Source organism: Pseudopodoces humilis, chromosome 6 (genome assembly GCF_049639895.1).
Source record: "Pseudopodoces humilis isolate 2021_Gansu_Grassland_sample_001 chromosome 6, ASM4963989v1, whole genome shotgun sequence".
Lineage (NCBI taxonomy): Eukaryota > Metazoa > Chordata > Aves > Passeriformes > Paridae > Pseudopodoces > Pseudopodoces humilis.
In genome coordinates, this window is record NC_142205.1 from 31,275,743 (window position 1) to 31,298,959 (window position 23,217).

The 23,217-nt window shown below is 36.2% G+C and overlaps 1 protein-coding gene across 3 annotated transcripts in view; it reads left to right on the forward strand.

Annotated features, from left to right (window-relative positions):
- Nucleotides 1-23,217, forward strand: part of SORBS2 (sorbin and SH3 domain containing 2) — a 192,868-nt gene that overhangs the window by 16,786 nt on the left and 152,865 nt on the right. The window contains exon 1 of one of the 3 annotated variants that reach the window (XM_088057049.1): nucleotides 15,132-15,329. The exons of the other annotated variants lie outside the window; for them this stretch is intronic. The gene's annotated coding sequence lies outside the window, so the exon portion shown is untranslated. Of the gene's footprint in view, nucleotides 1-15,131; nucleotides 15,330-23,217 lie in introns of those variants that run through there. 3 annotated transcript variants of the gene reach the window in all.

Consider the following 23,217-nt stretch of genomic DNA (forward strand, 5'->3'; position numbering starts at 1 on the left):
TGAGACTTGTGATTAGAGCTTTGAGGGAGGAGATGGTACTGGCTGGGTTAATATGTATGATGAAGTATAATTTGTTAATATAAGAGAGAAGGACATTATATGCATCAATAACTGGAAAATGTACTGTTATGTAGAATGTAGATTAAAGTATTCTTATATTAATTCTTCATAAATTGTTATATTAAGCATGACTTGTGTCCTTTTTATCATGCCACATGCTTGACTACCCTGAATTTCAATTAGCTAGTTGCATTACAAGCTTTAACTTCATAGTTTGTCCCAATTTTCTTTCTAAAGAACTGATTCTGTGTGTTTGCTAAACTTTGCAAAGTTACACTTTGTTCTTTATCATAAATCAAACATCTCTGCTTCTGGCACTGTGTAGCTCTTTTATTCCAGCCTGAATAGTCTATGTACTCTCTCCTTCCATTTATTTAAATAAATGGGAGAGCTTTCTTTTCATCTGTGGTTTCTACACTACTATAATATTCCCTTTGGCTTTTTTAATTAACTTCAGAAGGCTAAACTTTTATCCACCAGTTCTTTGGCTATCACTTTTTTTTTTCATTATTTGTCCTAAAATCTCCGGAAAAGCAGTATGAAAACTGCACTGCTGGTATCTGGGTAAAATATTTGCTCACTGCCCTTTTTCCTAGTGCTGATTCGTGTTTTATAAATTGTACAGTTCATGTCAACTGTTTTTTAAAGCTAGTATAGGTGGTCAGCATAGAAGCTTCCGTTGCTGATGTCTTCTATAACAGTGAAGGCTTTCAAAACTTCTTTTCATGTAAAATTTTATCTATAGCTTCTGAAAATCCATTAGTCTCAAAGAAAAGCCAGTAACACTTACAGGGCATATACAGTTGTTATAGCCTCCAACTACAGCATGCCTATGCCTTGCATCATATGTATGCCTATAGTTGAACAAAATTATGAGAGTTCACATAGCAGAGCAGAATAATAATAAGTAACATCAAAAATACAGTCTAGTTTCTGAAAAACTAAGGAGGAGGACTTTGATCTGCAGCTATTTTAACTGTGTGAACACGTGGGCTGAGATATTCTTGTCTAATCATACTGGAGGTGATTTTCCAAGGGTGGTCACAAACTATTTGAAATAGCTAGAATGGACAGATCCTAGAAAAGATAAAGCATAAATGGTAGTAGCAAAAGTCTTTTGTCTCAGAGGTGGGGATGATAATACCCAAGACCAGAGGTCACATTCTGAATGGAGAATTACTCTTTCTTGATAAAGCTGATTCTTGTTAGTGGCTCAGCTCTTAAAATAATCCTGGGAAACAGTGGGAACCAGAGCACTATTGGAAAATAGATTTGGATGTACTCTGTGAAGTATAGCAAACATACTACAAATATAAGCAAAAGGCTAATATTTATCAATCTGGTTCTTTTTGTTAAAAATATCTTTTAAAAACAAAATAATCTAAACCCACAAAGATACAAATATGAAAAACACCAATCTCCTTATCCTACTTACAATTATAAAATAACAGCTTTTGTAACTTCTCTATGAGTATCAGGAAGGGGAGACTTTTCTTAACATAGCACTGAACTTCTTTTTGACATATTTAATTAAGCCAATAGGGTAGACTGATTCTCAATAGTCCACTTCAATGTAGACTGAAGTTTTGTGATGGAAAGACAAGCACAGACCCTGGTCTTGAGAGAAATCTACATACATGCAGTATTTGACCAGCTCAGATCCCTGTACTTAAGATGCTGACAGGAAGGTAGGAAGCACTGACATCACTCTGTTCAGACAATCCTTTGTAGGGATTCAGTTGAACACTGGAGAAAGCTGTTTTTATTTAGGGTAGTATGAATGTTAGTGTTAGAACAGAAATGTTTATACAGGTTGTGAACTAGAGATTTTTGTGGTAGGAGAGTTTAGAAGCTATTCTGTGAGTTTCTAAAGCTTTGAATTTTAGAACAAAACTTTACTAAATTCAAGCATTAACAAAAGAGTAAGCTTTTGCCTGTAATGATAATGCAATTACTGTATGCACCAAACAGGCCTTTAAGCATGTCTTATGCTAGCTTCTTTACAGTCCTGTGTATTTATATTGCTCTGTATCTTGGAATTTTAACTCTAATGCCTCCAAAATGCAACTACATTGATGATCTGGACAAGGGGATCAAGTGTGCCCTCAGACACTTTGCAGACAACACAAAGTTGTGCGGGAATGTTGATCTGCTGGAAGGTGTGAAAGCTCTGCAAAGGGATCTGGACAGGCTGGATCAATGGCTGTGGCCAGTGGTATGAGGCTGAGTGAGGCCAAGTGCCTTATTTGTCCAATGATCCAAATGTCATGCATTTGGATCACAACCCCCTAGAGCACTACAGGCTGAGGGCAGAGTGGATGGGAAGAGACACATCAGAGCCAGGGCCTGAAGGTGCTGGTTGACAGCCAGCTGAACAGGAACCAGCTGGGCCCAGGTAGCCAAGAAGGCCAATGACATCCTGGATCGTATCAAAAATATTGTGGCCAGCAGGACCAGGGCAGTGATTGTCCTGTACTGGGCACTGGTGAGGCCACACCTCGAGTGCCATGTCCAGTTCTGGGCCCCTCACTACAAGAAAGATGGTGAGGTGATGGAGCAAGTCCAGGCAAGGAGAAAGCAGCTGGTGAAGAGTGTAGAGACTGAGTCATATGAGAAGGGGCTGAGGGAGCTTGGGGGTTTTTAGCCTGGAGAAAAGGAGGAGACCTTATTGTTCACCACAACTATCTGAAAGGAGGTTGGAGTCAGCCTTTTCTCCCAGACAGCAAGTGACAAGAGGACACAGCCTCCAGCTGCACCTTGGGAGGTTCAGATTAGACATCAGGAAGAATTCCTTTACAGAAAGAGTTGTAAAGCATTGGAATGGACCACACAGGAAGGTGCTGGAGTCATCTTCCCTGGAAGTGTTCAAGGAACAATTGGGTGTGGCACTTATTCTTATGGCCTTGTAGATGAGGTGGAGGTTGTTCCAAGGTTGGATTTGATGATCTTGGATATTCCAACCTACATAATCTTATGATTCTATACATAATTTTATTTGTACTTTTGATGGTCATATTGCCAGTAATTACATAAAATGGTTTTGTTTTGCTTCATCATAAGTTACAAGGTATTTGTGTGCTGTTCGCTGAGGTTTCTGTAAAATTAACAATTACTTGACTGAAACATAAATATTAAATATATCCAGATTATATGTATTTACAGATATCGTAGCCCTGTGCTTTTAGTTATATAGGGAGAAACAGAAAACCATCTGTATGTTGAATGTAATAATTCATCTGGCTCTCATCCTGATAGTAGTCAAGAGGAGAGCACTTTAACAAAATGAGGGTGAATTCTCAAATAAAAGACTCAGATGAAGAGGAAAAATTATAAGAAACATCAAGAAAAATATTCACTTGACAGGTTGACTAGAAAGTGGATCAGGGCTTTTGATGAATAATTGATGAATAATGACCAGAACATGAACTCCCTGGATAATGTTGTGGTTAAAAGCTTCATCTCCTTTTAAGTTCTGATAATAGCAGATGGGTTTATGTCTTGTTTGTTGCAAAGACCTACATTTTATGAAAGAGCTGAAGTGTGAAGAGGTAACTAACGTGCTTTAAAAACAAAAGATTTAAAAAAAAAGATTTTCCTCCAAGACGGTTTTTAAGTCTACTGCTAAACAGAGAAATATAATAAAGTTCTGTCTTATCCAGAGCCTGTATATAATACCTAGCCTCAGGGAATTTGCATACATATATGGGCTATGAACCTATATACATACCAAAATAATATGAAAATACCTGATAATGGCCTCATCAAAAATGCATATATCAAATTATCTATATCAAATGCAGATATCAAATTATCATGAAGGAAGTGTTATGTCATGTTTAAATGTCATTGTTAAATGTCTTTAGTAGCTGTGGACCAGTTGTTTATGCTGCTGGCAAGAGAAAACTTAAACTCACGACTAAATTATGATTTATTTAAATATATACAGGCTCTTGTCATGGCAACAATTTCTGTTTTATATCACATGTATAATGAGATAATGCAAAAATTCAGTGAATTGAAGGTTAAATTCCCCCAAATATTTTGGCAGTACGCACCTCTGCTTCCTTTCTTCTGACATAGAATTGTAAGTGAAACAGTCAGCAAAACTGTGGGATGTCTTAATCCTTCCTTTGCAGTAATTAGAAATGTAACCTTAGTGTCAAACATAATGAAAATTGAAGGTGGCTATAATTTGCAAAATTATGCTTCCATTTACGTTTGTTTGCAATTGATAACTGAAAGAAAAAACTCATAGCTCCTTATACAAGTATTATCTAATGAACTTTATTAGACTAAAACAGGCACAAACATGCATATATTTGACTGTTTTTCTATACTTTTCTACATGTACCACCTACTGGATATAATGTGCTATATTATTGAGAATGTTTACATAAAGATAGAACAATCCTTAAGATATCCTCCACATGGGCAGATCAGAGAAGAAAATTATTTTTTATTGTGCTTTAGATTTTAAATATTAAAATTTTAAAAAACAAATAAAAAACCATTGTCATAGTTATTTCATGAGACTTTTGTAAATACCTTTACATCTCCACACTGCTTCTACTACCACGTAGCAGTTTAGAATTGTGGTCCTGTGGTACTAAAATCCATGATCTTAGAACTCTTTTGACAGCTTGTAATTGACAAGGTCAGCTAAACATTACCTATTTGATCAGCCAATCAGACATATTTGATTTAATCAATCAAACTATTATTTGTTCTTCACACTATTATGGAATACAGTAAAAGATGTGCACAAAAATTTTGTCTTATCAATACTGTAATTTCAGAAATCCCACCAATGTTAAAACCATTTTTCAAATTTTATTACAGCTTTTCTAGTTCAGTGCCTGTTCAAAAATACTGAATATGTAAGACTATATCCCGAAGAAGGATGTAAATCAGGCTTTTTCTTGAAGCCGTGATTCCTCTAATGAAGCACTGTTTTTTCTACACTTCTATAAAGAATCACTTGCCAAACCTCTTGGTCATAGACATTGCAATTCTTAATTTCTAGGATAAACTGGATTTTATTAAGGCAAGTCCTGTCTTCTGCATACAGATCAATATGATTATCTACACAAGGAGAATAGACTTTCTAGGTCAGGTTTTCACTCAACAGAGCCAATAATAGAAGCATTTTCTGTGTCCTTGCTCTATCTAGGCCTGAGGAAAGGCAGCCTTTCCTTAGCTTGTAACACAAATGAGGGGTGCATCAGGAGGGCAGCAAAACAAGACAGACCTTGAAAGCCAAGCAAACAGCATGACTTAATTCTTTCTAAGCACATACTGAAGTCAATTCTACTGCATGTGCTAGAATTCATACTTAGCAGCCAAAGAATCCTGTCGTTTTCTTCAGTGAGGAAGAGCTACCCAAAGGACAGCTCTACTTGATTCCCTGCACTTCTGAGCAGGGAAAAATTCCATGTTTGTTGACACAGGTTTTTCTAGTACTGGTCGTTTAACTAATTTCAGTTGAATAATAGAACTTTTCCTTAATTTTTTCCTTAATTAAAGAACGTGTCTCTGTCTCCCCTTGCCTTCAGTTTTAATTCCCTGTTTTATCTTACAGAATACTCTGTTGTGTTTTGACTTCTGCAAGACAAGTTCTCTTTGCTGTGTTCAGGAAGATGTCCTTTCATGTTTCCACAGGCCAGGAAAGGAGCAAGAGCAAGGGTACCTACCTGGAAGGGCCAGTTCCAGGTTTCAATCTGATTGAAGGGCTATGCGTGTATATTGGAGCTTTGAATACTTGAGAGAATGAGCAGGAGTGTCCCAGAGCCTGTGTCTGAGCTGTTCCATATGGGCTGACATCTCAGAAGGCAGTGCTGTCGTGCTGCACTGTGGGACTCGGACATCTGTGTGTATCAGAGTAAGTCAACTGTCTCTAGCCCCAAGCTGATATGCATGTAATTCTGTCTGAACACAAGAAAACTTATATAGAGTGATTGGACACTGGAAAAGACTACCCACAGAGGCTGATAGTCTCCATCCTTGTAACTGTTAGACCCAACTGGCACAGACCAGAAAAATCTGCTCTAGCTGATCCCACTTGAGCAGGCTGCTGCTCTGGATGAGCTCCTGAAGTCCTTCCAACATCACTGTAGTTGTGATTACGTGAATATGTTATAGAGACCTTTGGGGTTGAAGAAGGAGTGCAAAATGATAATGCAATGTATTAAAGAAGTGCAGTTCTTTCATCTAGTTACTCCTGTAGTTGTTTTTGCTCAAAATCTTACCAGTGGTAGAAACAAAATTAGTACAGCTGATGTGAGAATAAAGCAAATACTCCAGTATGTTCATCTGGGGATGAATTACCTGGTAATATTTGACACGTGTAACCACAAAACATCACTGTATCTACAATACTCGTAGGTATTGCTGGAAAATTTCTACACCAACTTTTCATATTATGTTGGAATTTTGCACCTTAAAGATATCAAAGTCAATCCTTAAAACATTCGGGAATGTAATGTACTTTTTGAGTTTTAATAGGAGAGTATGTTCCTGGCTAAATTTTTTTTCAGCTCGAACTGTTGCTATTGAACAGAAAACTATATTAAACCACTCTTCAGAATTCTAGTCCTTTGAGCTCATGTCTTCAAATCATCTTGTGTAGCTTTTTCTAGCTATTTCAGTGCATATGAGCATCAAGCAGATGCTGTCTGCGTTGTCTCCAGTTTCCAAAGGCAATTATGGAATTTGTGCAACAAATTTTAAAATGTAATACCAATATGTATTTTTGACAATGTGTTTGACATATTATGTTAGTACTTCTAAATGGCACTGTGTGCCTCTTGGGGAAGGCAAAAAAATAATTTGTTTTGTACAATAACAATTGTGTTTTTAGTACTTGGTGATCTGAATAAACAAAAAGTTAAATAATCTTTAAGGATTCATGTATAGAACAGTTGGCAAGAGCATTATGTTCAAGCTTAAATTATTTTAGAGCACTTGTGAGGATAGAAATAAATAATTTTAATTCACCTTCTGTACAGCAAACATGCTCAGCACAATAACTGCACTCTTTAAGTAGTTCTTAATTTTATAAAGTACAGTTTTAAAGGTATTTGTATGTTAAAAAACATAGCTGGGTACAGATGTCTCTAAGGTGGCCCTGCTGCTATACTTAGGAAATGCTTTCTCCTGGAAATAAAGTCTAGATTTCTCATTTCTGCTACTAAGTAATTATGCATAATTACTTTAACTCCCAACTGCTTTTCTTGCATAGTCTATCCTTAAAAGAATAGCATTTCAGTTCCCAAAAGACGAAGTGTAACAGCTTACATACCAGCAGTAATTCCTGTGTAGATTCTTAAGTTTCTGTAACAGCTAGGAAGGAAATACTGATGTGTGAAAAACGGAGGGACATAAGTATTCTCATGCCTTCCAGGTTTTTCCTGTCATCGCTTTTTTTCTCTTAGGCTGACATCTCCTAATATATGAGGTCTGATTATATTGCTTGGCTGTGACAACTTTAAAAGTATGAAAACTAAATCTGGTTTAAATGTGATAATTTTCCAAAACTTCTAAATAAAATAGAAACGTACCACATGCCATCTATATTCCTGCTCCTAATGAGACAAAAACAGTTCTTCAGGGTTTACTAGAAGTGGGATTTTCTGTACTTGTCATCTGAACAAATATAGTTTATAGGCTGTAGAATTCAATAACACTATGTGTGTTCCTTCCAGAAAAGCTCTGCTTCTAGTTCATGAATCCTAAATGCTTTAGCAAGGATGTAATATGCTTTGAAAATGTAATTATCAAATGTTGTTTCTGTGTGAGAGTGGCTGAAATGGCTCCCCTGTGAGGCAGCTGCTTCTATTGTGTTTGTTCATATTCCTGCACAGATTGCATACAGGCTCTTGCACACACTTGCACACACAAGTGAGAACACTGACTGCACATACTCTACTCTCCCTAGCCTTGGGAGTAGGCAGGTGCTTGCTCAAACCCAGCACTTCCCCTGAGGTGCTTCTCTACAGTCATTTGTCTGAAGCAGCAGCTTTATTTCCACAGTTCAGAGAATTCAGAGAATCTTTCATTGCTACTGTTCATGCTGATTAGTGTAGCTAATTGAAATTCATGTTAGTCACTTGAGCTTATTTTTCACAAAAAAAATAATAAAAATCCTGTCCTCAGCTCATGAATCAGTTATGTCAATTTAACGTTTTCAGTTTTGAACTCAAAAGCCCCAAAGCTTCTGTAATAAATGCTTGTAGTCTAATAGCACTTTTGTAGAAAGAAGATTTTTTTTTCATTTCTGTACTTTTGGTGAATCTTAAATGCGGTGAATCTAGAAAAACTGACAAAATCCTAAGAAACAGGTCACTTGTAAAACTGAGTTTTGAATTTCTCAGCTAAAGTCATTGGTAGTATAATTAATTCCAAGGTTATATGTCCTTGTTGCTGTATTTTGTTTTAATTGAAAGGAACTGTATAATAAAAGATACCATATATGTACTGGAGCCTTTTAAGTGCTTTAAGGTTTCCCTGTTCTCCGTGGAGGATTGACAGTTGCTTGGTCTGAAGTGGATCTGCTCACTCCCTCTGATACATAGACCATGGGCTGGAATGAACTTTGTTCTGCTTGTAGTAGGCATTCCTTAGAGGACACCTATTTCCAGGCTGGCTGTCACTCTGTAGTGTACTTACCACAGGAACTGAGTTTATGTGCAGTTCTATGTTACTAAGCTGTTGAGTGAAACCATCTAGTTATCCAATGTCTTGTATTTCAGCTCCATATAGCATTTTTCACAAACTTGTGATGAATCCCAAATTGTGCTCTTGAGGAATGATAGATGTGCAGTACAAGCTGAAGGATGTCTTGTAGGATCAGTGAGACAAGCAGATAAATCTCTAGCCTCACCAAAATAATTACTGAGACTGAACCTGGTGAACTGAGGTTCAGACCATGTTAGTACAAAGGCACTTTTTTCATAAGCTTGAATCATGCTGGTTTGCAGTACGAAATTTAAACATATTTTCTCTACTGACTGAGGACCAGGGGAAACTGGTAGCCACAAAGAATATCAGGATTTTTCTCAAGAGTATGGTTGTGTTTATATTGGTATGGGTTGACAATTGGACTACATGATTTTAAGTTTCTTCTGAACTTGATTCAGTGATTCTGTGTGCCGACACCGATATCTCTGGTGCCAGACTAACCTGTTCTAAGCTGCCTTATTTGGCCTGCATATTTATAAGATGCGTGAATAGCAAACTGATTCTAGAGCATCAGGACCCTTTTGAAATTTCCTACTATTTGCTTGAATCTAGGAGAGCAGGAGGGAAAAAATAAATAAAAAGAACCCTGAAAGTTCAAAATCAAAATCTTTTTACATTTTAGTCATATTCTAAAGTTCTGTAGAAACTCAACATAGTGAAAACAAACTATTCAAGCTCCATTAGGAAAAAAAAACAACCCTCCTGTGTCTGGTTTCTAGAATTCAGACATCCTCTTGTTTTACTCTCTGCTTTTTCTTCCTAAATTGGGTTAAGGTATCCACACCAAATCCTCTGTTGAGATGAGTGGTTTATTTCTATAGTGACAGTACAGGAACGGTGTAAGTGATGAATCAGGATAATCAGGAGTCACTTATCATGGGGACACTACTATTAATGGGGATTCCTGGTGAGTAGTAATGGACATTTTATCAGTTTCTGGAAGCATTTGAGCATACCATATAAGTATGAATAAAATAATATTTTCACATTTTAAACATTTATTAAGATTGTGCTCAGAAGTTACAAGAACTATTTAACTGTTTAACTCTGAACTGGAGTATATTCCTATAATGAAGTATCCTCTACTAAGTAAATTCCTGTGGTTTTTGTAATTATGCTGGGTATCCATTAGCCTGAAAGGTGATCTTGACTGTGGTTACTCAAATGCACTGAACGTCTCTTCCCGTATCTGCACCTAAAACTCGGTCAGTACAACTTTATCTGTCTTCCCTGTGATATTTATCTACAACTCTCTGGTTTTGTTGTCTAATTTGAGTTCTCTGCATTGTCACAATTCATAAACTACTTTGTATTAATCCAGATGAAGATTTCAGAAAAGGTCTAGCTAGAAATTGCTCTCCAAGCATATAATACAAATACTACTTTCTTTAGAGTAGTTCAGTTATTCTAAACTACTTGGAATGCCTTCCTCTTGAACAAGTGAGCGGGCTGGTGCACTATTGCTTGTATTGCATCTCAAAGTATACTGCTATCTCATGTGAAATTAGTTAATTTACATTTTTTTAAAATGCCTGTTTGAATATCAAGCTTCACTCAAGACATAGGATCACGAATTTTTAAATTGCTGTTTTAGTGCTTCAGGTTCAGAATTAGAAAAAAAAACATAAAGGTAGTGCTTCAACATCAGGTGACCCCTTATGAATTTATTGGGTAATTTTTTGTGTGGATTGTTGGTCTTTGTCCTTAGGCACATCTTATTTGCTAAGCTAGGAACATTATTATAAAAAACAAACAAACAAAACTATAAGTTTTTTAACATGCCTGGGCAGATCAATCAAGAACTATTTGAAACTTGACTTGTGACACAAAAACAAGTTAACGGCATAACTGGTTAAAGTTACGGTTCCTGGATTAGTAGAAAGAAGAGAATCATCTTCTGAAACTGCCCCTGAATTTGATCTATAGTTGATCTTGACATAATTTCATTCTGTGAAAGGGACCTATATTTGCTTTTCTTTCTAATATAAATAAAAATAGAAGTGTAAAAATTGTTTGCTTTACAGAACAGTTTAACTGCTTAATGCTGTATTGAGTGTTATACAAAAGGAAAATCTGCCTGTGGAATATGAAAGGCAATTTTACATTTCCTAGATTACTTCTGTGCAATATATGCTTGGTTTGTCAACTAAGATGAACACCTGTAAATCACAAAAGTTTGCAACAGATGTAGTAAATTTAGGTTTTGTCTTGGTTTATTAACAGTTTGATTAAACTGCTGTCTGCTTTAAATATAGGGGCATATCTTCCGCCACAATTCGACGTGTTTTCTGTCAATGCTCCAGTTACTTAACCTGATGAATTACAGGCTTGCAACATAACTGGGGTTTAAAAAGACTTAGGGAGATTGTCTACTCCAATTCACTCTGCTCAAATCTGGATAAGCTGCAGCAAGTTGTTCAGAACAATGTCCAGACAGATTTTGAGCATCTCTAAGACTGGAGACTCCACAACCTCATTGGGTGACTTCCTCATAGTAGTTTTAAAATGGAATTTCTTGTTTCAATTTGTGCTTTTTGCTTTATTGTTCTTTCGCTGGATGCCACTAAGACAAGGCAAAGCAACACATACTTAGCAAGGTTAGAACTTGTTATTTTTCAAAACCATGCATAATACACTTATGTATTTTAATGGTCAGTTACAGAGTAAATACTCCCAGTGCAGTGCTTTCTGTCTTGCAGGCTCAGCTGACCATTTTATATCATTGATGCAGGCTTCATCTTTATAATGCAATACTTCAAATCTACTAACAGTTTTCAGTTCTTGTGAGAGCAATGCCTGTGTTGTAATGCAGACTAAGGACTTCATCCACTGTCATACTAGGGACAATTACTACCTTTTCTAATGCTGACTCTAGGTGGTAGATAGTTTTGCATGTCATGAATCTCCATTCTCATGGCATGGTCCTGAATTGTGAGTTCTTTACAGTCTGCAAGATTGCAATGAACATGTCCAAGGAGGTATGGGTACAATATGTTTTGAGATTACACCCTGTATGAAAATGACAGCCAAAACCTAAAAGCAGACAGAAAACTTGTATCACTGCAGAAAGCCTCAGAGATGGACCTAGCATATCATAAAATGGGTGTGCTGGTATATTCATGTATTTTGTCCCTGCAATTTAACTTACTGTTTTGGTGCAAGTGAATGCTGTCATATCAAATAACTATGTAAGAAGAATTAGGACTTACTATGCCAAAACAAGTATTCTTACTTTTTGAGAAATGCAGTCCGCTGCATCTTCTGTTGTTCAAACTACCTTTTGTCAATTTCTAACATTATCACTGAAGCAATTGCATGTAGAAATACACCTGGGGTATTTCAGATACGAGTGGTATTTTCAGGATTGGGAGTAGAGATGTGGAGTTGCTGCCATGCCACTGACCACCTGCTGTGAAACCTGGCATGAATTTGTCTTCATCCTTGGAACTGCTTCTGTAAAAGCTTGCTTGTAAGAATGGTTGGAATGAGCTGCCCAGCCAGGAATGCTGATTTGTCCAGCATAGTGATATACTCCCAAGAAAAGCTTCTTTTGTGTTTAAGGGATGCAGATTAACACAGATAAGAATTTGTAGCAAGCCATCTAATACCAGTTGTCTGTTACTTACTTAAACATTTATCACATGAAAATGCAACACACTTAGAATAGTCAAAATAAAACAGGATATTTATCTTACCTCAAACATTCAAATAGCCTGGTTCTACCCAAGACAAAATAAGGACTCTCTAAGTTCATATATGTGATTGCTTGAGAATAAGCAAACAGACTTTTGTGCATTTGATATTTGTGTTTCAGTGTTCTAGAATGTCCATATTCTTTTAAAAATGTTTTGAACCGTATAATGCCATTGTGCTACAGTAATTACTGGAAGCCTTCAGGATTGCTTAATTTCCATGTGCATCACTCACCTCTGGAAATTTGCTGAGGCTGAAGCTTGTTAGTGAGTGTAAACGTGTGTTAATGAGATTAACTTACAAATAGCAGCTATGGTTTACTAGAAAATCCTTCTTAAAGCATTGCTTCTTAAATAAAGCTCTTAAAATATCAGCATGAGTGGAGGAGGCCTACAAGGATCCATCTTGAATAAGGAAACTGCCAAACATCTGCCATGTCAGTATTACAGTTTATGATGCTAAGCCATAAACATAGGACTCTTGGCCATGATTTATGATAATCACTGGCTGGAGCTACCTGTCAGAAATTATGCCTTCAGTAATCCAATTACATGAGTGAAGATAAGAATACATGGTCAGGGCAGTTTCCAGCATAGGAAAAGCTTTTTCTTATGGCTTTTGTCAATAATAATTATTCTTGAAAAATCATTAATAAACAGCTTTGTGGTGGATTGTACCAGTGTGGCTATATCTCTAAGCATAATACTGGGAATCCTGTAGCAAGACCTCAAGTCAATAGAAGAGGAAGCTTTCCCCTCATGGGAGGGGAATGTTGCTTCATTACTTTACACTGGAAAGGCAGAACTCTGGAAGACAGTTCCTTTTTAGCAGGACTAAGTGTAGTTGCACACTTGAGGCTTTGTCTAGTGATGTTTTACATGTATTTTTTGAGCTTAGATTCAAGACTAACTAGGTTGAAATAATCAGTGAGGAGGTGAATTACCTTTATGCTTAAAGCTTTTCAAAGAGGAGAAAGATATGTCTTTCCCAGACATATCCTCTTCCCTGAAACAGAGAGAGGTACTGTGCATACAAAAGAAATGCTATATTTTGATGTTGCTTGGTAACCTATTTGATGTGCTAGAAGTCATAATAGCAAAATCTTTGTGGCATCTTAGTTTGCTGACCCATAACTTGAAAAAAAAAAATAAATATAGTTCAAATTCTTAGTAATTTCATAGAGCTAAAAGTATTTGTCTTATCTTAAGGTTTGGGACCTCTCCTCTTGGGATGAGCAGAGAAGCAAGAAATTTAGTTAATTGCTTTAAAGAGAATAATTAAATTCACAGCTGAAGTTTGATATTTATTTTAATCTCATTCTGAATGTGCAAGCTCTCCCAAAAATGAAGCATTGAGGCTTTATGCAGCAGGTCAGGGATGAAGAATACATTTAAATTCACTAACTGATTTAAAGTGATTAATTTATCTGGTTTTGTGATGTTTCAGTAAATGTCATCATTTCTTTATTAATACAATTAGATTTATTTTTCAGATCTAATATAGTCATACACTATTTTTGTATAATAAATAGTTAATATGCAATGGTTATGCATATTAAATAGACTCCCTATTTTACAATTGTTATTGAGTTATGAGTGTTGTGAGAAAGTGAATATTTTTCTGCATCTTAGATCAATTGATTCATTTGAATTCAGTAATACCTAGATCAATCTCACTACTTAAAATTGTACCTCATTACACACAATTGGGAAAAAAAAAAGAGTAAATGCATTGGTTAAGGGCACAGATTTTGCACAGATGGGACCTGGGATGGTACTGGGACTGTAGGATGTTTTCTATGGTCATGTGAATCTGTGTGACCATAATCGTAGTTTCAAATCTCACTGTAAAATGAGACCTAGCATTTTCGAAAAGAAATTTACTGGTAAAATGTGGTGGAAGTCATCCAGAAAAAAAATAAACTTTACAATGTTACTTTTACAAGCACTTAAATAACTCCTGCCCTTATGAAGGCTGGATATCCAATGAATGTTTTTCATTGTATTAACAATCCAGATATTTTTAAAATAACACTATAACTGTTTCAAGTGTGTATGCAATGATATTTAAGGGAATTAAATTATCTATTTGGAAAAAGACAAACTTCTTCTTAAGTTTAATTTAGGATTGCATCAGCTTTCAGTTATGCCACAGCTTTTTATAGCTTGACTAGTGCTAATGATCTCATTCTCTTAACCTGATAATAAAAATAATGGAATACCTTGATTAACTTGAATGGCAGCTCATATTTGATATGGTGGTTATAATTAACCACACTGCAGCAAGTTGCCACCCAGTGCTTTGTCTTACCTTATACAACCAAATAACGAGAATAAGATGTTGGTCTGGTTAAAAACAAACAAACAAAAAAATTAATTGGAGTGTCATAATAGGGCAGTGTATAATTTCTTTAAAAAGAAATGTGTCTTCTTTGTTTTTCAGAACACTTAAAAATAAGTGAGACCAATCCAATACAGACAACGTGGCCAAAAATACCATCAGAATTTTCACATCTCTCTACAGACCATATATAGTGCAGGCAGGAGAAGCGTTGCTGCTTTCAAGGATATCAGAACTCCCCTGAGAGGGAAAAGACAAATTTTTCTGTAAAGGCACATTTTAAAATGAGTACAGTGAGATGTAGATAACTCCTTCAAAGTAGATAAATAGCTTTAGAGTTTAGAGGTCCGTTCTCTTTGGATGTCTTTAGCTCAGTTTGACATAGGTGGGGAAACATTAGTGTGCTCTTACCAGTTCTTCAGGTTGACTGCTTGCCCTGACGTCTGCTCCCTCCTGTTCCGTGTCCCGACCAAAACAAACAGGCAAGACATGTCAGACTGGTAAGATACCTGCTTATGTTTCTGTATTTGCTGCAAGCTTTGAAATGCTGGAAATATAAGTGTGTGAATATAAATTTATACACTTTATTGTGGTGGAATCAAATTCTCATTAAAATAAACAGGACACTATGAGAAGATACTGTTGTAGCTAAGCTTCTTATTAAAATGCCTTTCTGCACCTATGTTTCCTTTTTACCTTCAGGATGATGCCATTAAGAAGTGCAGACTCTTCAACATCTAGTAACTAGCAGAATGAATCTTAACTGCATCATCACCTGTTTTACTACAGTATAAGTATCCTCATAGTGATATGTAAATCAGCATGAAATTAGGGAAGAAAAATATGATGATACAGTTTTAGAGTATCTGGAAAACTTGCAGAAAAGTGTAAAAGGAGACACTGATTACTCTTGATGAAAGAGGAAACTTGTGAGATCTTAATGATAAACATGAATTAATACAATTCTGAAGTGTGTGGAACTTGAGGCTTTTAAAACTAGTGCAAGACTTGTAAAAATCCAGAATAGGTTCTTTTGAGTTCAGCATATCAAACTGACTTCTCATCATGCACTTTTCTATACACTGAGCTAGCTACTTACATAGTTAGGGCTCCTACCTACCACTTAACCAACTGTTAGTGCTAATTCTGGCATCTCCTGTAGGTGGGAGCCCAGGCAGTAGAAGAGACTGAGTTGTTTTTCTGTTCTCTTCTAAAGTATGCTCTTAGCAAGCCAGTCTTTCAACAGACAGTTTAAAGCTGATGAGTCTCAGAAATGTACATATCACTCTGTTTATAGACCTTCAATGGATGCTAATTCATTGAGCAAGTGTGAAAATGTAACTTTTCAGCTAAAAAGACTAGGTGTCATCTCATTCGTTTGGAATGTACAGTATGTGATTATATAACTTCCCAAACTGGTGACATCACTGATGACCAATCAAAAAAACTATACTTCTGACTATGATTTCTATTTGTAATATTCTAAATATCAAAGATGAGACTAAATATTTGGCTTAACATATTTTGGGTAGAATTATAAACAAAAACTGCTTTAATGTTTTTTGAATATGTCTGATTCTGGTGACTAAAAATGCTATAAAGTTTTGAAACTAAGTTCGGACTGCACTGGGCTTTCAGGAGGAAAAGATAGGAAATTGGAAAAAAGGAAACTGTTTAATGAAGTAGCTATTCCCTAGAGTCTGAGTGCTTGAAAGCAGGGACATGTTTTAGCTCAGCTGATGTAATGGACATATATTCCTCAGGATGTGGCTAGTAATGAATGGATGTTTTTCATAAGTACCTAGTGTTCTAAAATAGCATCAAGCTACAGCAAGTGATAAGAAAATAAATTATTCAGTTAAGTTAGAGCTTCAGAAGGTTGGATTTTACTTTAGACTTTGGCTTCCCTGGAAATTCCTTATGTTTATCTCTAGATTTAATGCTACTATCATTTAAACACTAGTTTTGCATTGTTCAGACCACAGTAATAGATTGAGAGTTCCTTACAAAGAAGGCATACAGAATCACTTAGATTTTATTTCCTCATTTTTGAATGTCTGTTGTAGTCCCAAAGACAAGAAACTAGCTATGGATATTATCAGCCTTCAGTGGAAGTGTTGGAAGGGCAGCTAAATTCTGTGTTCCCACAAGTTTTTGGCTCTTAGCACTGTTCTTGAAGTGTATATGTTACTGCAGTGTAAATCTTCAATTCCACAAAGCAGATGCTTGTAGGCAGACTTGGTCACTGGGGCCCTGCTGGTGGTACCAAGGGCATAGTAATTGGTAGAATATGAAAGAGAGAGATGGGATGGCTGTATCCACACTACATACATTTTGTGCAAGGTCTGATGCTAGCTGTTCCTCTTCAGGAAATAAGGAGCAAAGAGCTCATATTAGGAAATACAGTGACTTCCCTGGTCTTCCTATGAGCGCATCCGAGTGAAAAGATTTATCTCTTTCCAGTGTAATTTATCTCATTGTTTGATGTGAGATCTTTCTCCTGTCATTTATCTGTCCTAAGGGATAGAAATGGCTAATCCATAGACAACAAACCATTTTGATGCGGCTTTATCCAAAACAATTTACATGCTTCAGGGTAGTCATGAAAGCTCCCTGATAATTCACCCTCCTGCAATTGTCTAGAGCATCCCCTGGCAAAGGCAGTTAACTCTCTTGTAAACTTGTTTTCAAATGCTGCACAGGAGAGAAACGCCAGTTCTCTGTTTTTTGAAAATTGTCTTGCATCGGTATGGAACAACAGTAAGGTTGTTTTATTTGGAGCCTGGGAATACACATACACCTACCCAGTACTCCCTTGAAAGGTGTTAACTGTGGAGAATTAGAATAACTGCTCAGTTCAGAGTTATTATCAGTAATTCCACTGTAGCTCCTAATTATGACTAACAGCTCTTATCAAGAGCTATGAAAGTTCACACAGCTACTCTTGTTGAACAGAGTTCACACTTACATTACTCTAGGAACACAAATCCTGATCCCTTATGGGAATATCTAGATCTTGATATTTATTTTTATACTTTCATCAGATATGACAATCAGTGTAAATTCTATCATTTCACCTATTTCTGCTACTAGCTCTGATTAATAAAGGTATATAAAATCTAAAGGCAAATATAAAAAATGAGAGAAGAATCCTGACCTGTTCCAAATTTTTTTTTTTCATGTGCTACCTTATACACATGTAAATTTACCTCTTCACCAACATAGGTACACGGAAAATAAATGTCTGTGAAGCAGTAAAAGAGGTTACCACTTAAAATTTACTGATGTGACCTCTGAATGCTCTATGGGGATTTCTTGGAACTTTTTAAACGATACTTTTATTACTGTTCAGGAAATCAAATGACTAAAACCTAATAAATTTAATGAAAAATTTAGGAAAGCAAAAAGAAACCAAAACAAAAAAAGTCCAAGCCAAGCTTGTCTGATTATTTACCAAGGTGTACCCTTTAAGTATTTTGCAGCTTGAAATTTTTGTTTTATAGGAAAGCTTAGTTAAACTAAGGACCTGATAAAAATTTACAGCTTTGGAGTCTTTTTTTTTTAATTTCCCCCTCAATTCTCTGCCTAGATTCTAAATCCGAAAGAAGGAAATCTTCAGCTTTATACAGTGAACCTCCACCTCCCTCAGGCTCTTGGAAGTTGCTTTTCTCATAGTGAAATAAAAGTCACCATACTATAACTTTGAATATTCTCTATTCTGTGAATCATGCTTTTCAGATCCTTTTAGTAACAAAGAATTCTTTTTCTTTCAATAAATATAATTGGTTCCGCCTACATTTTCTTTGGGGACTCCACGATTACTGTCAGAACAGAAACTTCAAGTGTATCTCAAGGTATACCTCAAATTCTTGTATTAATAATAAGCTGTAGGTAAGGTTCCAGTACAGAAACACTGGAAACAGTTGGCTGTGAAAGGTGTTTTTCATTGCAATCTACAAAACTGTATTGAACGGATGAAACTGAAATTATTTTGTTTTGGTGTGTTGTAAAACTGACTCTCTGCCACTTCTTTTCTTGATACTACAAGTCTTAAAAGAAATTGTCTAACAAGAAAGTGTGTAAACTGACAACTGAGATTTGTCCTTATTCAAATCCCATGACTCATTCCATAGGCAATAAAATATTCATTGTTCTTGAATCTGATTTTCTAATATATTTGCATCCTTCATCATGTGATGCCTCTCTCCTTCCCCGCTACGGAATGCTGACACAAGGTGCACAAAAGAAATGTTTTTGTTTTCCATGTATGGATTAAAGACTTGTACAGGCTAGAGGTGGACAGAGAGCATGCTCTATCTTTTTCTTCTGTATCCTTGAATTTAGAGCCAGAACCCAGTAGTGTGAGGATTTGCACAGTGGAATTTGAACTAGGATTGCACCTCACAGTCAACTGAGCAAATGCAAATTGGTTATGTGCTCCTAACTGGGGAATGGAATTCTGTTTTGTTTTGGACTGGTACACTAGAAATACCAGTTCTGTCTCCTCACACATTTTCAAAACTCTGGGCTCTTTTTTCACTTAGAAGTTTGAACATTTCCTCAATTTTGACCTTGGCCAATGAAAAAAATACCCAGTTGGTATTTGTAAATGTAATAGTGTATTCAGAGTTTCACTGTTTAAAATATATGCCACTGGAGAAGGAGAAAGTGACAAGTCATTAAGTTTTCGGGTAACTCATTAAAAAGAAGGAACTTATTTGGAATTCCTTTTCACACCAAAATGCAGTAAGATTTCTCCTGTGTGTTCCTGACTATTTGCTTTAGTCAAGTTGAATATGAAGTCAAGTTTATTGACTGTTTATATACTGTTTTCAAGCAGGAAGTTAAAATTCAAAAAGCTGCCACTGGAAGCAGTGATGGTTTAGAGGAAAACAACTGGGCCAATCGGTTAAGGCTTGACCAGGACTAAAGACAGTGACAGTGAAAATCAGGTATCTCACCATGTGGACTGATGGAGGAACCTGAGGTTGGCACTGGTGTGATGTCAGATCATAGGATATGTCTGGGAAGCTGGAGAGGAAAATGCTGGAAAAAGCAGGAAGGTGAAATTTCTTGACGTTGCAGCCATTGGCTCCTTAGATGATTCAGGGCAAGTTGCTTGTCTATGCTTGATTACGTACCTAATTTTTTTTTGTCTTTGAAGAGCTTCCTCATTGTTCTAACATTGTTTAGATTTTCTTCAGCTTCAGGCATTTTGAAGTCACTGAAAATCTTTAACTCTAGAGAAGTTAAGATGTTTTAATATTAGCTAGCTAAACCCAAAAAAAGTTTGAATGAATGTTAAAATTGAGTTTGAAACACTGGATAGCTATAAGTATGTTGTAGACACATATATTTTCGCATCTATTGTAACCTTTATTTTGGTAAATTTTAGTTTGGTAAATTGAGTATTACTAGGATTAGCCTGACTCTGGTGAATTGCATGGCTTTAGAGTCCCAGACAAGCTATGGAAACCTTGCACCCTCATCCTGATCGTCGTCTCTCAATTCTAAGTCAGGTTTTTCTGTTAATCTTTGGCACTGAGACATCTTTCTATCCCTAAATAAAAGATTAGCTATTCAGAAAGGATACTAGGATTTTCATATTTCTTGTCTGGTTTTGTCACCCCTTGAACAACGTAATAACATTCTTCTTGTTCAGATACATTCAGTATAAACCAGATGAAAACATGACATTTGTAATGAGTTATGGGTAAATTTATAGGCCTGTCACAAAACAGTAGTGTCATGCTGGGCCACTGCCCTGTAGTCAGTCAGAAAGATTTGTTAACCTTTCTGCTTTTAAGCTTTAGTGTTGTTGCACTGGAATTAAAAGTAGTTACTCTACCCGGTAAGCATGAGAGTCCTGTGGCTTACACGAAGCAAAGTGCTGTCAGCTAAAGGTGGTCAGTTATAAATTAAAAGCAGGGTAGGTTTTTTTTCAGTTTGCTTGTTGCAGTTATTAACACTTGTGCTTCAGAATGGTTTGGATTGATTCACAAATAACCTTGTGTCTCTGCTGAGGAGAACTAAGAAAACTTTTGGGGTTTCCCTTGGGGAGTATCATGTTGCAAACTACTGCATACTAACTTCTGCAAAACCAGGAGCCAGGATTCAGTGTGGTTTCTGAAGCTTGAACAGCACAATTCTGCAGTGTACTAGGTCAAGAAAGGAAAGAAAGCTGATAACTGCTATGCACCAGCATAGCATGACAACTGCATAACTATTTTTCTCCCTGTTTTGCTAGTCTAAATTCTTACTAATCAAAACTACCATTATCTGGAGAGCCCAAGTGATCAATTTCTTTCCCTGTCAAAATTCATTCTTAGAAATGTCACCCTGAAACATCTGAGGAAATCAGAAATTTTCCCCAGAGCTGCTGCTTTGGCATGAAATTTGTAGTACTACTTAAAGAATTTCAGAGAACTGGAAATGCCCAGATGGGTGCTCTATTAATCCTCTGGATATAGCATTCCTCAGCAACAGGAAGAGTGGTGGTGTCAGGATTCTGCACTGCAGTCTCTCAGCATTGTTTGACTACTGAATGTATGTACATGTAGGCAAAAGCCACAGCTGATGGCATTTAAACTGGCTGCTGCAGAACTGCATAACATAACTGTAAATAAACTCTTTATATTAAAAAAAAAATAAAAATAATAAGTTGATGAATAACTTTAATTACAGACTGGTAATCACTGCAAAGCAAGGGTTTTTTACTATTATAATGTATATATCCAAAACTGCACACAGTGAAGTCTCACTGAATTTATTACATTTAGCGATTTTGTTTGTAAAAGCTAACTTGTAGCTTTTTTTGTTTGTAAAAGCTAACTAAGTAGGAGTACATGGGCATATGGATTTCTTCCTTTCTTACAGTTCTGAGATTAAAATTTGAGCCAATGCTACTTGGGAATGAACTGTCTCATCCCTGTAAACTCCACTTTCTGAAAAGCAGTAAGAGGATCTCAGTGGTGGAATTTTCATTTCACTTAATGCACAGTAAACTTCTCCAGGGACATACTAAATAACAAACAACGTTTTCTTGGAGTAGTATCCCAGTAAAAAATCAGTTATCGAGCAATACGTATCAGATCTCTGGTTGGATTTTTCAGCAACAATAATAATTATAATATGGTATGATAATTTTCAAATTTTAAAGGGGTATTTCCTGAGACTCTGAGACAAAATTCCCTAATTTTTGAGGTAATATATATTTTTAAACTACTCAATCTAGTCTTTATTTTCCAAATACCTTGACATATGTCTTAAACTTTTATGTGCAGTTTTTGTTCAAAATGGTGTTAATGTATCAAATAAATTAAATTACATATCCTGTAGAAACTGAAGACTTTCTGAGGGAGTTCAAAACTGAGTTGGAATTTTGTGATATAGTTGTTCTTTTTAGCTCTTCAAATGCTGAGGAGCTCATACTGCCAAGTCACCTATTAAGTGCTTAAACAGTAGCTTTTATCGACGTTTTTTCAGCATTACCGATATCTAGCGTTACACTATCTAGTGCCTTACAATTTACCTATTTTAAAAAGACATCTGCTGTGCTGTGTTGTTGAACGTTGCCAAGTTTGATTGCTGGCCAAGGCCTGTTTGTCCTTTAGTCACTGACAAATTCGTGACTGTGTTCCAGAGATGTGACTGATAATCAGCTGCCTCACAGTGTTGGTAAAAGGTAACCCTGACCTTTCCTACAAATAATTAGTGTCAATTATTGTCCCCACCTACATCCTTTTTACCACTGTAGTGGCAAAAAAAAAAAAAAAATCAAGCTTTTTCCTTATTTTGTTCTAATAACAAAAGTAAATTTTAGCCATCCAGTGCCAGAACTTTCTGCATAATTTGAATATTGAAATAGACCAGTCTGGGAAACTACTGTAGGTTTTGTTTGGTTATGTATTCTACCTCTTGTATGGATGTTAGGATACTGATCTCTACAAAGATAAGGTACTTGAAAGAAATTCCAGATGAGGAACAAATCAACTGAAGTGGTCTTGGGTAGATGTTGACTTTACCTGTTGATTATTGGCAGAACACTTGAAAATTATTATTACACCAAACCAAGTATTTGAAAATAGTATGCTGAACTGATTCATTTCATAGATGTTAACTGCGTACCTCTGAAGATCCCAAGAGTGCTGTTAGCACCCCTCTGAAACGTCAGGCTGATCTTTCCATGACGTTCCCTTTTTACGATAAGCAAGAATGTCTTTGCGATCCTACTCCTGAACAGTCACTTACAAAGGGTAGGAGTCTGGCACTTGTGATTCGGAATTCCTTTGGTTTGTGTCCCTGGACACGTGTGACGATGAAACTGCATACAGCTATGCAATGTGGCTAATTAGCTTGAAATTGCATTTTGCCTCCCAAGTAACTTCT